This window comes from Hyperolius riggenbachi, chromosome 10 (assembly GCF_040937935.1).
Source record: "Hyperolius riggenbachi isolate aHypRig1 chromosome 10, aHypRig1.pri, whole genome shotgun sequence".
NCBI classification, from domain to species: Eukaryota; Metazoa; Chordata; class Amphibia; order Anura; family Hyperoliidae; genus Hyperolius; species Hyperolius riggenbachi.
In genome coordinates, this window is record NC_090655.1 from 105,608,820 (window position 1) to 105,625,262 (window position 16,443).

The following is a 16,443-nucleotide window of genomic DNA, read 5'->3' on the forward strand; positions in this document are numbered from 1 at the left end:
GTTAAGGGGAGGTGCTTGGGGGGAGATCTCCTAAAGTCTATTATCATCTCCATAGTTTTGAGAGCGTTTAGTTCCAAGTTGTTGCTGCTGCACCAGGAGGAAAGCTGTCCCACCACATGCCTGTATGCAGACTCGTCCCCATTTTGTATGAGACTAACTACTGTTGTGTCGTCTGCAAACTTCAGAACCTTAAGAGATGGATCTGTGGAGATGCAGTCATTGGTGTAAAGTGAGTAGAGCAGTGGGGAAAGCACACAGCCCTGGGGTGCACCAGTACTGACTGTCAGAGAGCTTGATGTGAGTTTACCAAGTCTAACATGCTGTCTTCTGTCGGTTAAGAAATCGGTTATCCATTTGCAGATGGATTCAGGTATGTGTAGCTGGGAGAGCTTGCTGTGTAGCAGTGATGGAATTATGGTATTAAATGCAGAGCTGTAATCTATGAATAAAATCCTGGTGTAGGTTCCTGGGGTGTCTAGATGTTGTAGTACATAATGCATACACATGTTTACGGCATCGTCTGCGGATCTATTAGGCCTGTAGGCAAATTGCAAAGAGTCTAGCAGGGTATCTGTGATGGATTTCAGATAAGTCATTACCAGTTTTTCAAATGCTTTCATGACCAATGATGTCAGGGCAACAGGCCTGTAATCATTTAAGCATGGTTTTGTTTTGTTTTGGAATTGGTACAATAGTTGTGCTTTTAAAACAGGCAGGAACAATTGAGAGTTCTAGAGATGCTTTGAATATGTCTGTGAATACAGGCCCTAATTGATCGACACAGAGATTCAAGCATTTCGCAGAGACAGTGTCTGGCCCCATTGCTTTCCTAGTGTTTTGTCTTTTGAAGAGTTTATTTACATCTGATTGGCATATTGTTAGAGCATGCACATCTGGGGACAGGTTAGCAGATTGTGTCTGGTCTGCTGTGTTGTGTAGATACTGAGGCACTGCAGGGGGTGGAGACGATGGCTGGCTGGAGGAGTGCTCAGTTTGCCTGTTACACAGATGTAAATTATGCAGACTGACTTGGTGTGTTTGGCTATTGTTGCTAGTGTCAAACCTTCAATAAAAAGTATTCAGTTCATTTGCAAGCTGCAGGTTGTGTAGTGAGGGGGGAGATTTCTTCCTGTAGTCTGTAATTTCATGTAGAGATTTCCATATTGTGGATGAGTCGGCGTTGGAATTTTTTTCCTCAAGTCTTTTAGAATAATCTTTTTTTGCATCAGTAATGGCTCTCTGCAGTTTGTATTTCACAGCTTTGTAGAGGACTTTATAGCCTGTATGATATGCCCTTTCTTTATCGAGGCACAGCTTCCTGAGATGTGATGTAAACCAGGGTTTATCGTTATTGTACCAGGTGTACTTTTTTGTGGGGATACAGGGCTCTTTGCAAAAAGATAATATATGATGTCACAGCATCAGTGTATGCGCGCGCTAAGTCCCATAGGCTTTAGTGGCCACTTCACGCGGAGCGCCCTGCGCTCTGTGCAATGCGCGCGCAAAACTTTGCGCGGTACTTTGCGCACGATCACTACTTCTCACGTTTCAACTGAGTTTAGACGTGCTAAGGGCCAGTGCTAAAGTTAGCACCATTTTGTAAATCAAGCCCATTGTGTTCATTGGATGGTGAGCTGCATTGGCTTTTTGCTAGCTATACCATTTGATGTTGAGGCCAGTTATTTGTTAATGATTTTGGTTGAGTTTGATTGATGTGAGAATAACACCTTTTTGCAATTGACCTCAGAATCTTAAAGGTGCTTTTTGGCAAACCCCAATAAAGACTTAATGTAGCATTTCTAGAGTAGTGGATGTTTTCTTTAAAAAAAAAAAGCCACGTCTGTAAAGCACTTGTGAGACTCTTTGCTATAAATTCCTGTCACAGCTCTAATAAGTTTCCTCCTTGCTTTTTCCATCCGGATGGAAGGATGGCTGGATCCAGGAAGAGTTCTATTAGTACAAAACACTTTTCAAGTCTTAATTATAAAAACTTTATTGTGCCACTAGGTATTGATAACACACGTAAAATGTTTTTGTATCCATCTCTTGACTTGCAACTGTCCACAGCTTTATTTCTGAAATCTTTTTGACATTGTCTTGCCATGCGTAGCGGATTGTGTGCTTTCATTTGTACTACCAAGCAGTACAATGCTCCAGGCATAGTTCATTTTATGCTGAGCCATTACAGTTGGTCACAGGTGGAAGTCCGTTAGCTTGATGTAGCATGGATAAAGTGATTAGTTACACCTGATTGAGATAACAAGTACAGTTTTTTTTAGGAGATCCTTTATCTCAGTGCATACTTTCTCAGGAAAAAAAAACACATATGTACGTAGATAAATACTTGCTCTACTTACATAACACATGTATTGCATTGTCCACATTTTTATTTTAGTGATTTTGCTATAGTAAAAAAGAGAAAATCCTTCTTAGGATTTTCCATTTTGACTCTGTCTATCTTGAAGCCAATCCTGACATAATTTCCTCCCTTACTCTGTCTGTGTCATTGCCCACCCCCCTCCCAGTCTTCAGACACTCCCACCCAGCTCTGCGGTAGAAAGTGCATTTTCTCAGCATGAGAAATATTGGCGAATCAGAGAGGAACAGAGGTGTGGGATGGGAAAATGGGAGGAACTGAGGTTTCAACCAATCAGGCTGCATTCGTTTTGTCTGAGGGTAAAGTAAAGATGAAAAAAGGAAAACCCTGTATGCCCTGCAACTTCCTTTGTGCAGCAGATGTACCAAATAAGAGCCAGGGAAACTGGGGAATGATCTTTTATGGAGAAGAAAAATAAGAGTGATTTTTAACTTTTGGATTGCCTGGTTAGCATTCTTATTAATTGTTTACCAGAGAAAAAGAAATAATTGATTTTTTATTTTATGCCTGACAGTTACGCTTTAAGTTAATGCAACTGGAATTTTTTTTATTTTTTTGGTGTACGTCCCTTTTTTTGGATTCAAACTATCAGAACGGAGACATATTTTGAAAGGGGGATGAAAGATTAACTTTAGACAGAATTTAGGTATAACTAAGACCAAGAAGCAATTCAGACTAGCAATATGTATTTTTAATTAAAGATAATCTCAGGAAACATTAGCTCTGTCATCCATCTCAATTCTAAAAATCTTATACCAGGAAGGAGTGCGATAAGATATGAAGTCCTCCATTCTTCTTGCTAGGACAACACTGGGAGAAGGCGAAAGCTGTCAGCGGCTGGTCAGAATGGCAGTCTTATAAGGTGGCCTTGTTTATATGTGCTGCTTGGACTCTGGAAATGTACACTCCACACTCTATCCTTCAGGCTCAAACACTGCTGTTTTTTATCATTTTGACACCCACCTTTACTTATCTGTCTAAGTGATGTGGCTGTCCACAGTAATGTGTTGTTCAAAGATTCTCTAAGTACTCTAAAGACTCTACTTTGCTACTGCTAGGTGCTAACTTTCAGAAGGCAAAAACAATTTATTAGAGCTTGAGACTGACTGTGACTTCCGTTCCGGTTTTTAAAAATAAGTAACGACTTTCTATTAAATAACAAAGTAGGAGGACAAAATACAGAACAGTTAACGCTCTCCAGTCACCAGCGTGAAAACGTAAATACATTCATGAAAACATAGCCAAAAAGCATTTCACTAAGAAAAATCATTACTAGCATTATACATTAGCTTTTTTTAATCAGAAAAAGATCATGCCTATAGAACAAATAAAGTTAATAACCATTAAACATGAAATAGAACAGTATTGAAGATTACAAACTGCTTTATACATTAAAGTGTACCCGAGGTACCTTGGGGTAAAAACCACACACATACTTAAGAAGAGGGAAGCCTCTGGATCCTGTAGAGGCTTCCCATGCTGTTCTCCGATCTTCCATTGCCACTTGCGGACAACCCGAAGAAATCCAACGAGAACTTATCGGACTGAAGATTAGGGCTACACATCTCTTCAGGTACGAGAGTAGCTATACTGTGCCTGCGTGAATACGGGCATATGCTCATGCATAGAGCCTAAAGACATTCTTATATAGGGATCTGATTATAGGCCGATCCTGTTTCTAACTACTTCCAGAATGAGTATTCTCGAAGCGTCCAGCCAAAATTGGCTGACACTTTCTATACAGGTATACCAGTCTTTCCAGTTTTAGGAAGGGCTCAACAGAATTAATCCAACATCTATTTGTGGGGTCTTTCGAATGCTGAAATATGACTTTTCTAGTGAGGAAAGGGGCCCTAGAAAATGCTAAACATATTTGTCTTTATCTGGCAGTAACTCTATACAATATACAGGTACAATTTTGTCTATCTATAACTGTCAGAAACAATCTATCAAGCAAATTGAGAATCTTAGACTAGTGCCTATATAATTTGGGACAATGCCAAATGATCTGTAGACAGTAGCGTACCTACCGTCAAGCGGCAGGGGCGGCCCGCAACGGGTGTCTTCATGGTAGGGGGTGACACCCGGAGTCCTGTGTGGCCGCTGCACGTTGTGCAAATTGGGGTTTTACACCCATTGCCTGCTCCCCCCCCCCCCCGCGGCCATCCCCGCTGACACCCGACCCCCCCCCGGCCGTCCCCGCTGCGAGGCAGCCAGGCAAGAGCAGCCCAGCTTCAGACCTCCGACCAGCCGGCAACCACTATGCGGGCCCTAGGACCTAGCGGACACCGCACTGATATGCGGAAGTGACATCACTTCCGCATATACAGCGTGGTGTTCACCGAGATCGGTGTGTCCTCTCTAACTGGTCGCCGGCTGATACTGAGGTCTGAAGCTGGGCTGTCCCTGTCACTATCTAACCTGGGGGGTCCCTGTTGTTATCTAACCTGGGGGGGTCCCTGTCGCTATCTAACCTGGGGGGGGTCCCTGTCGCTATCTAACCTGGGGGGTCCCTGTCACTATCTAACCTGGGAGGTCCCTGTCACTATCTAACCTAGGGGGGTCCCTGTCACTATCTAACCTGGGGGGTCCTGTCACTATCTAACCTGGGGGGTCCCTGTCACTATCTAGCCTGGGGGGGGTCCCTATCGCTATCTAACCTGGGGGGTCCCTGTCGCTATCTAACCTGGGGGTCCCTGTCGCTATCTAACCTGGGGGGTCCCTGTCACTATCTAACCTGGGGGGGTCCCTGTCGCTATCTAACCTGGGGGGTCCCTGTCACTATCTAACCTGGGTGGTCCCTGTCACTATCTAACCTGAGGGGTCCCTGTCACTATCTAACCTGGGGGTCGCTGTCACTATCTAACCTGGGGGTCGCTGTCACTATCTAACCTGGGGGTCGATGTCGCTATCTAACCCGGGGGATCCCTGTCACTATCTAACCCAGGGGGTCCCTGTCGCTATCTAACCTGGGGGGTCCCTGTCACTATCTAACCTGGGGGGTCGCTATCACTATCTAACCTGGGGGTCGCTGTCACTATCTAACCTGGGGGTCGCTGTCACTATCTAACCTGGGGGTCGCTGTCACTATCTAACCTGGGGGTCCCTGTCACTATCTAACCTGGGGGTCCCTGTCACTATCTAACCTGGGGGTCCCTGTCACTATCTGAACTGGGGATTCCTGTCACTACCTGAACTGGGAGGCATGTCACTACACACACTGGGGGTCGCCAGTCACTACCTGAACTGGGGGGCTCCTGTCACTACCTAAACTGGGGGCTCCTGTCACTACCTAAACTGGGGGGCACCTGTCACTACATACACTGGGGGTTCCTGCCACTACCTAAACTGGGGGGTACCTGTCACTAACTGAACTTGGGGGCTCCAGTCACTAATTGAGCTGGGGGGCTCCAGTCACTAATTGAGCTGGGGGGCTCCTGTAACTACCTAAACTGCGGGGTTCCTGTCACTACCTAAACTGGGGGGCTCCTGGCACTACCTAAACTAGGGGGCACCTCTCAATACCTAAACTATCTAGGCCATCCAGCCCAAAATAACCACCAGCCAACCAGCCCAGAATCACTGGCAAAAAGGCCACAGCATCACCACCAGTCAGGCCAGCATTTACTTCAACCAGCCAAGCACAGCCGCAGCATCACCGCCAGCCAGCCCAGCCACAGCATCACCGCCAGCCAGCCCAGCCACAGCATCACCGCCAGTCAGGCCACAGCATCACTGCCAGGCCTTTCAGCCCACACATCATCCCCAATCCAGACAAAAATAGTATTGCCAGCCAGGCACAGCAGCCAGTAGAGGAGAATTCAGAAGCCAGGTGAAAGGTGTCTACCATATTTATGTGAAATGCTGTCTATTTATGTGCCTCATGACGGCTAAATTTGTGTTGTTGGGGGACTCATGGTTACTGGATTTGTCTTGTTGGTGGCCTCATGATTGCTGAATTTGTCTTGTTGGGGGCCTCATGATTTGTTGGGGGCCTCATGATTGCTGAATTTGTCTTGTTGGGGGCCTCATGATTTGTTGGGGGGCCTCAAGATTGCTGAATTTGTCTTGCTGGGGGCCTCATGATTGCTGAATTTGTCTTGTTGGTGGCCTTATGATTGCTGAATTTGACTTGTAGGGGGCCTCAATTTGTTGGGGGCCTCATGATTGCTAACTGCGAGACTATGGGAAAAGCTGAATCATCATCATATGAGACAATAGCATTAAACCTACTTTGTTTTAGCTTTTTAAAACAGAAAATAAAACTGGGGAGTTCTAAAAAAAAATACATTTTTCAGGAGTAGGATGGATGAAATGGTTTATCTTCACAGTTTATTTTCAACTTGGATTTTCCATAATGTTCATGTAAGAGTTAAAATATTTGTATTTAGTTTAAATTGCTGTTAGCACTTTGCGATAGATAAGTGACTTTTCGCCACCACTGTCCTAATGTAATGTCCCACCATTGCTAAGTTCATGTAAACTTGTCTCCACCCGTGACCACACCCACATTTTGGTCTATGACCACACCCATTTTTCGCGCAACGTAGCCCCAATTACCGGGGGGAGGGGGGTGACTGTGGATAATCAGCACCGGGTGAAGGGGACATGATATGGAGTCTGGCAGGGGTTAGGTAATTATTATGAAGCATACAATTATAACTCTGAATATTCAATAAAAATGTGTTTCCTACTTTGTATAACCCATACAGTCATCAAATTGGCTTTCGTGCACAAGTTTATTGTCCATTTAAAAATGTCAAGTTCCCAAAGTACAATTTATCTGCTCTGAATGCTGGCATTGTATTGCATAGCTGCCGTATTTATATATTATAATGTATCTAGTGAGATTTCTCATCTGTTTTTTACCTTCTGCTAACCTGCAAAGCTGAAACACGGTCAGGAATGTTTACTAATTGTGGCTGATAAGGAAACATAAACAAGATAATGTTATATAACTTGAGTTTGGATATAAGCTTCCCACTTCATATCTAAGCTTCCAACTGAAGAAGAAAATGCTGCATTTAACTGTTTAAACTGCTGTTCTGCTACCAATTTTATTTCTGGTAGTAGGTTTTATGCTGTAAATAATGTTTTAGAGCAAAGAAGAAATGCTGAGTTTCATACCACTTTAGGGAGATTAATTTAAATTTTGTGCATACACATGATCTCTACATCTGAATTATCAGCAGACGCCTAAAGGATAAAAAATGCTTCCCACCAATACTAAACAATACTAAAATTGTATTCTCATGGCCACAAACCTAGCATAACAAAAATCCTCCCTCCAGATGCCATCGCTCCCCCAAATTCCACCTATTGTCTATAACAAAACTATTTTCTCCAGAAACTTAACTTTATTGGAAGGTTTACAGTAACTCTGATAAATCTCAGCAATATATACATCAAAAATATTAAGACTTATGGCTATTGATACTTCTTTGAGTAAGCCATTAAGTGGTCGCTGTGGGGTTCAGGAGACGCTGGAGCCCCACTGTGATCCCAACCTGTCCCTTGTGACAATAGCCTGCTTGAAAGCTGTGTTGGAGCATTTTAGTGTTAACTGAAGAGACTCACTGAATAATGTGGAGCTCCTCCCCTGCAGAAAGTGACATCACTGGTCATAAGATCCTGCAGGAGATTTTACTGGTTTATCTAATAGTGTATTTGGGAAACATGAAGTCTATCACTGGTTTCTATTAGACCATGCATTTGTGGGTGGCATTCATCTTTGCCTCTGCACAATTTGGGCTTGATTCACTAAACCGTGATAAGACAAATATCACACCTTATCAAAGATATCACACGTTCTCAAAGTTATCACTCGTTATCAAAGTTAACATGCCTTATCAGAGTCGCACAGCAAGTGCTACAAACCTGCAGGGGCTCAGGGCAGGACGAGTGCCATTGCCAATTAGCAGGCATAAGTTCGTAGAGCTCGCTATGCTACTCTGATAAGGCGTGCTAACTTTGATAAGGTGTGATAACTTTTGATAACGTGTGATATCTTTGATAAGGTGTGATATTTGTCTTTTCACGGTTTAGTGAATCAAGCCCTAAATGTGTTACATTTGATTGTAGGTTAACTTGGGAGAATATTTCACCACAGGAAATAATGTCTTCTAATACAGGGCATTATTGATAAGGTGCTTAATTTTTCTAATGGTATTCAGTAATCATAAAGCCAAAACTTGACATACATATTAAAAAGTTTAGTCCCTAAGGTAACTTTTTCTGGTTTGTTTTTGTTTTATTTTTAATTTGTATTTTTTTTATTCAAAAGTTTCATGTGGGTATTTATGGGATAGTGTGGGAGGTAAGGGGTTTATTATAAATTATGTGTAGATCACGATATTAAAATAAATGGATGTAGGTGTAATTTTACTATTTGGCCACAAGATGTCCTCACTCATTAGCTTCCTGCACTTGCTTTTAGCACCGTATGCAAAAAGTAATGAGTGTAAGGGTAATTACAGTGTTTAATGACCGCAGGCATCATATTGATGCTGCAATCATTGATACGAGGACCTAAAACAATGGGAACTGTGTTCCCATTCATTGATCTCCAGGCTAACGGGTGGTGGCAAGAACAGGTGCAGGATCACACGCACGGGCGAGCAGGAGAGCGCACATACTCCCCTGAGGCTTAGATGAAGTTTGTAGTGGAGTAGATATACTGTACTAAAACCATTAAGTGGTTGAAAGGTAAGATTAGACACTAGCAAAGAGTGAGGCTCTGTTCCCACTTGGTACTGGACCACATGTGAGCAGCAGGAGTGGACAGTATAGTGTCTGCTCCGATGGTCCACTGTTGGAGCCCGGGATGGATGCGTTACCCCCGTAGGCTATATAGGAGAATGCATCCACCTGCCCAGGATTATCACAGACCACAGATCTGTTGCAGTGTGAAAAGTGTGAACGGCTCAGATTTATAAATTTATATTCACTGCCCGTTTAGCGATGAGTGCAGAACGAACAAAGAAATGTCTGTTCTCCGATCTATTGGGAACAGAGCCTCAATGTTGGGGGAGGTGGGGAGGGTGGGTTAAGGTTAGGCATCAGGAAGGGAGTGATATTAAAAGGAAGAGGGTAGAGTTAAGTGTAAGGAAGGCAAGGAGTTATCGTTTAGGGAGAAGGTTAGGAACAGGCAATATTTTTAGTGATAAGAGGATCAGCTAGTGCTGTTACATGTGCCAGCAACTAATCACAAATCATAGCAACTAGTTGGGGTAGAGGGGGTGCCAAAAGTTCCAATGAAACTAGCATTATAAAGTTATTACTGTATAGTGATGCATTGGTAAACAAATTTTAGACTTTGAACTTTTCCCCTGTGCCATAGTTAAAAGATGCTGGAAATATACCACATGACCATATTATTTCTTGCTCAGTTGCGGGGAGTGCTATTACACAGTGTATCCAGGTATGTTAGTGATGTCATCTAAAGATCTGCTAATGTATTTCAAAAATATGGCATTCTCAGTCCACATGAAACGTGTTACCCATTTTATCTACATGGAAGCAAACAAAATAAAGTTAAAGTACAGCTCAGCAGTGATGGGTAGCAGACTTTCTGTGGCCGGAAATTGGTTTAGTCCATGCACTGTGATATGGACCAGGCAGGATTCTGGAGAGAGATAAGCTGGAAAATAATGCAAAGCACAAACTCCTACCTCATCTTGTGGGAGCTCAAAGTCATTATCAGTCACTGCTGTGTTTTCAGGGAAATCCAGGGAGACCCACATCTTACGTATAATAGTTGCCAAATGAGCTTGCCTGTAAGAAAAGCAGATGGTCATGGTGACAGGTTAATGGGCAGAATTTAGTACTTTCTGCTTGGATCGTCTTCTAAATGGTCTACCGCCTGGGTAAGTGTAAAAAGTGTTAACAAAATAGCTTCAACTGTAGTATTGGTTGAAAATGTTAAAATGCTTTCCTAGCCTTGTGTAAATACTCACAGGTGAAGCTTATTTTATCTGTGTATAAGTTCCTTGAATTAATACATATACACACACACACATATATATATATATATATATATATATATATATATATATATATATATATATATATTGGTTTGCAAAAGTATTCACCCCTTTGTAGTTTTCCACATATTGTCATATTACTGCCGCAAACATGAATCAATTGTATTGGAATTCCATGTGAAAGACCAACACAAAGTGGTGTACACGTGAGAAGTGGAACGAAAATCATGCATGATTCCAAACATTTTTTACAAATAAATAACTGCAAAGTGGGGTGTGCGTAATTATTCAGACCCCTTTGGTCTAAGTGCAGTCAGTTGCCCATAGACATTGTCTGATGAGTGCTAATGACTAAATAGAGTGCACCTGTGTGTAATCTAATGTCAGTACAAATACAGCTGCTCTGTGACAGCCTCAGAGGTTGTCTAAGAGAATCTTGGGAGCAACAACATCATGAAGTCCAAAGAACACACCAGACAGATCAGGGATAAAGTTATTGAGAAATGTAAAGCAGGCTTAGGCTACAAAAAGATTTCCAAATCCTTGAACATCCCACGGAGCACTGTTCAAGCGATCATTCAGAAATGGAAGGAGTATGGCACAACTGTAAACCTACCAAGACAAGGCCATCCACCTAAACTCACAGGCCGAACAAGGAGAGCGCTGATCAGAAATGTAGTCAAGAGGCCGATGGTGACTCTGGACATGCTGCAGAGATCTACAGCTCAGGTGGGGGAATCTGTCCATAGGACAACTATTAGTCGTGAACTGTACAAAGTTGTCCTTTATGGAAGAGTGGCAAGAAGAAAGCCATTGTTAACAGAAGACGTCCCGTTTGCCACAAGCCATGTGGGGGTCAAATCAAATATGTGGAAGGTGCTCTGGTAAGATGAGACCAAAACTGAACTTTTTGGCCAAAATGTTAAATGCTATGTGTGGTGGAACATCACTCTGAACACACCATCCCAACTGTAAATTATGGTGATAGCAGCATCATGCTCTGGGGGTGCTTCTCTTTAGCAGGGACAGGGAAGTTGGTCAGAGTTGATGGGAAGATGGATGGAGCCAAATACAGGGCAATCTTGGAAGAAAACCTCTTGGAGTCTGCAAAAGACTTGAGACTGGGGCGGAGGTTCACCTTCCAGCAGGACAACGATCCTAAACATAAAGCCAGGGCAACAATGGAATGGTTTAAAACAAAACATATCCATGTGTTAGAATGGCCAAGTGAAAGTCCAGATCTAAAGCCAATTGAGAATCTGTGGCAAGATCTGAAAACTGCTGTTCACAAACGCTGTCCATCTAATCTGACTGAGCTGGAGCTGTTTTGCAAAGAATCATGGGCAAGGATTTCAGTCTCTAGATGTGCAAAGCTGGTAGAGACATACCCTAAAAGACTGGCAGCTGTCATTGCAGCAAAAGGTGGTTCTACAAAGAATTGACTCAGGGGGCTGAACAATTACGCACACCTCACTTTGCAGTTATTTTTGTCTTAAATGTTTGGAATCATGTATGATTTTCGTTCCACTTCTCACGTGTACACCACTTTGTATTGGTCTTTCACGTGGAATTCCAATAAAATGGATTCATATTTGTGGCAGTAATATGTCAAAATGTAGAAAACTTCAAGGGGCAGACGCATGTGTGTGTGTGTGTGTGTGTGTGTGTGTGTGTGTGTGTGTGTGTATACATACATACATACTGCATATATACAGGAGTTGGACAAAATAATGGAAACACCTAATGTATTGGCGTCATAATCTTTGAACATGTTTTAAGCAATCAAAACTTAACATGTTCCATTTTTTATTATTGGTTATAACTTATAATAATGGCAGATCTCTCAGACTTTCAAAGAGGCCAAATTGTTGGTGCTTGTATGGCAGGCGCTACTGTAACTGAAACTGCCCGAATGCTTGGCATTTCAAGAGGTACTTTCTCAAAAGTAATGACTGCCTTTGAAAGAGAAGGAAAAAAGTTCTCACCAAAGCACAGTTGTGGCCGAAAGTCAAAGTTGTCTGAGAGAGCCCGTCAGACTCTAAATTGAATTGTTAGAAAGGCTTGCAAGACCACAGCTCCTAAAATCACTGCAGAGCTGAATGAACACCTACAGAACCCAGTTTCCACAAAAACTGTTCATCGGGAGCTGCACAAATCTGGATTCCACGGAAGAACTGCAATTAGAAAACCTCTGCTCTCAAAGACAAATGTTTCAAAGCGTTTAGAGGGGTGTAGAAGCCACCAGAATTAATCCCTTGAGCAGTGGAAAAATGTGATTTTCTCAGACAAATCATTGTTTACCTTATTTCCGACCTCCGGCCGAGTGTACGTTTGGAGACAGCCGAAAGAAGCATTTCATCCAGACTGCCTTCTCCCAACCATAAAACATGGCGGGGGTTCTGTGATGATCTGGGGTGCTATTTCTTGGAAACCCGCCGGGCCAATGATTTCCCTTCATGGAAGAATTAACATCCAAGACTATTTAAGAATTTTGGGAGACCAAGTTCATCCTATGGTTCAAGAACTGTTTCCGGAGGGGAATGCCATCTTTCAAGATGATAATGCCCCAATCCATACAGCTAGAATTGTTAAAGAATGGCACGAGGAACATCTTAATGTAGTTGAGCATCTCATCTGGCCACCACAATCCCCAGACCTCAACATTATTGAGCATTTGTGGTCATTATTAGAGATTCAAAAAGAAGTCGATATCCGCTGCCATCATCTCTAAAAGAACTGGAGGGTGTTTAACTGAAGAATGGGCTAAAATTCCTTTGGAAACAATTTACAATTTGTATGAATCAATACCTCAGAGAATTGAGGCTGTAATTACCGCTACACCATATTAAAATATATTCTGTTGATTTTCAAGGTGTTTCCATTATTTTGTCCAACCCCTATACACACACACACACACACACACACACGCGCACGCATGCACGCACGCACGCACACACACACACGCACACACATATATATATATATATATATATATATATACACACACACACACTTTTAAAGTACCTGTTTAAGATCCCATTCACTATCCATTCTGCAAGGAATCACACAGAATGTATTAAAAGCCTACTAAATCACAATTTGGGTGTTTTGGAAAAACTAAAGGTGTGTTAACAGTGTTTCTCAACATTTTATTGGTATGTACCCCTTTTAACACCCTGTACTCCCCAAGTACCCCCTAGCATAGTAAACATTATCACAAGTACCCCTTGACATATATATATATATATATATATATATATATTTAATCTTAGTACATGATAATTGGTACTAAACAATTTCCAAGCATTTACTATTGTTTTTAATTAGCTAAAATATTAATTTGATGGTGTTTAACCACTTCGCCATATCTGGACGCATATATCCGTCCAGATAGGCAGTGGTGCTGCAGCCGTGTGGTGCGCGCGATTGGGCGCCCGCGCGCGCCCCCGCTACCTCCCGCTGCCCCCCCGATCAGTGAATGGGAATATAATTCCCATTCACCGATCCAAGTCCCCGGCAGAAATACCGACGCTTTCTCATCAGAGAGCGTGGTATTTCTGCCCCCAGGAAACAACTTCTCTTCATTTTAGTTCCTAGATGCGACATCGTTCGCATCTAGGAACTTTTTGAATGTGGCCATCTTGTGGCCAAATAGTAAACTGCACCCACATACCTGTATTGAATAAAAAATACATTCTTTTACATCTAAAATTGGCTATTTACCTCCCAAACTAAAATTACCCAAATACATTTTTGTATTAAAAAAAATAATAAAAAAAATTACAATTAAAAAAAAAAAACTACATAAATAGTTACCTAAGGGTCTGAACTTTTTAAATATACATGTCAAGAGAGTATCTTATTACATTTTTTAAAATTATAAGCTTGTAAATAGTGATCGACGCAAATTGAAAAAATGCACCTTTATTTCTAAATAAAATATCGGCGCCATAAATTGTGATAGGGACGTAATTTAAATGGTGTAATAAGCGGGATAAATGGGCACATAAAATGCATGGGTTTTAATTACTGTAGCATGTATTAATTTTAAACTATAATGGCTAAAAACTGAGAAATAATGTTTTTTTTCCATTTCTATCTTAATCTTCCTGTTAAAATGTATTTACAGTAAAGTGGCTCTTAGCAAAATGTACTACCTAAAGAAAGCCTAATTAGTGGCGGAAAAAACGAGATATAGATCAATTAATTTTGATAAGAAGCGATAAAGTTATTAGCGAATGAATGGGAGGTGAACATTGCTTGGATGCATAAGATTTTCGAAGCTGTAGGCTGAAGTGGTTAAATAAGATTTATCATTTTCTAAAACTCTAAATTAGTTATTCTTGGTTAAGTATATCAAGCCCAAGTACCCCCTGGAACCATCAGAAGTACCCCCTGGGGTACGCGTACCACACGTTGAGAACCTAGGTGTTAGAACATCTGCTGTTCTTATTTGTTGTAATATTTATGGGCAACAGCTTTCAGGCTTAGAATGTGTGTGTACTAAAAGACCACAAGGCGATACTGTGCATTTTGTTGATTGTCATACTCAGTGTAATTTTGTGCCTCTCTACTCTGTTGCTTTCAAGCTTAATCTTCTGCAATGTAAGGTCTTGTGAGATCTGGCGAAGTTGCTGTTATTCCACTATGATACACAAGAAAAACCTTCTTGCAAGTTGCTTAGCCAAGTGTTACCATTTTTAACACCACCTTTTCCAACATTATTGCTGCCTGGATCCATAGTGAGGAGAATTTCACTCAAAAGGTATGTGACAGGAATTAACCAGCTAATGATCATGGAAAGCATTATTTCCAATATAAAAATAACCATGATAAATATCAGTAATATTTTGTCCATTCATCATTGACCAAAGAATGCCCTGTGTTGTGTGATTGTACTGAAGATTATAATAGGTATCCTTGCAGTTTTTGTGTGCTTTAGTTTTACCACTTCGCCATATCTGGACGCATATATCCGTCCAGATAGGCAGTGGTGCTGCAGCCGTGTGGTGCGCGCGATCGGGCGCGCGCCCGTGCTCCCGCTGCCTCCCGCTGCCCACCCGATCAGTGAATGGGAATATAATTCCCATTCACCGATCTAAGTCCCCGGCAGAAATACCGACGCTTTCTCATCAGAGAGCGTGGTATTTCTGCCCCCAGGAAACTTCTTCTCTTCATTTTAGTTCCTAGATGCGACATCGTTCGCATCTAGGAATTTTTTGAATGTGGCCATCTTGTGGCCAAATAGTAAACTGCACCCACATACCTGTATTGAATAAAAAAATACATTATATTACATCTAAAATTGGCTATTTACCTCCCAAACTAAAATTACCCAAATACATTTTTGTATTAAAAAAAAAATAAAAAAAATTACAATTAAAAAAAAAAAAAAACTACATAAATAGTTACCTAAGGGTCTGAACTTTTTAAATATACATGTCAAGAGAGTATTTTATTAAATTTTTTAAAATTATAAGCTTGTAAATAGTGATGGACGCAAATTGAAAAAATGCACCTTTATTTCTAAATAAAATATCGGCGCCATAAATTGTGATAGGGATGTAATTTAAATGGTGTAATAAGCGGGACAAATGGGCACATAAAATGCATGGGTTTTAATTACTGTAGCATGTATTAATTTTAAACTATAATGGCCAAAAACTGAGAAATAATGATTTTTTTTCCATTTCTATCTTAAAGAGACTCCGTAACAAAAATTGCATCCTGTTTTTTATCATCCTACAAGTTCCAAAAGCTATTCTAATGTGTTCTGGCTTACTGCAGCACGTTCTACTATCACCATCTCTGTAATAAATCAACTTATCTCTCTCTTGTCAGACTTGTCAGGCCTGTGTCTGGAAGGCTGCCAAGTTCTTCAGTGTTGTGGTTCTGTGATGCATCTCCCCCCTCCAGGACCCTCTCTGCACACTGCCTGTGTATTATTTAGATTAGGGCAGCTTCTCTCTTCTCTCTTATCTTTTACAAGCTGGATAAATCCTCCTCTGAGCTGGCTGGGCTTTCACATACTGAGGAATTACATACAGGCAGAGCTGTCTGCACTCTGCAGGAAGAAACAGCCTG

General features: G+C 41.6%; 1 protein-coding gene across 1 annotated transcript in view; it reads right to left on the reverse strand.

Moving 5' to 3' along the window:
• LOC137534094 (proton channel OTOP1-like) overlaps positions 1–16,443 on the reverse strand; it is a 666,091-nt gene that overhangs the window by 573,010 nt on the left and 76,638 nt on the right. The window contains exons 3-4 of the mRNA XM_068255447.1: positions 10,048–10,150; positions 9,747–9,885 (exon numbers count right to left, since the gene is read on the reverse strand). The gene's annotated coding sequence lies outside the window, so the exon portion shown is untranslated. The remainder of the gene's footprint in view (positions 1–9,746; positions 9,886–10,047; positions 10,151–16,443) is intronic.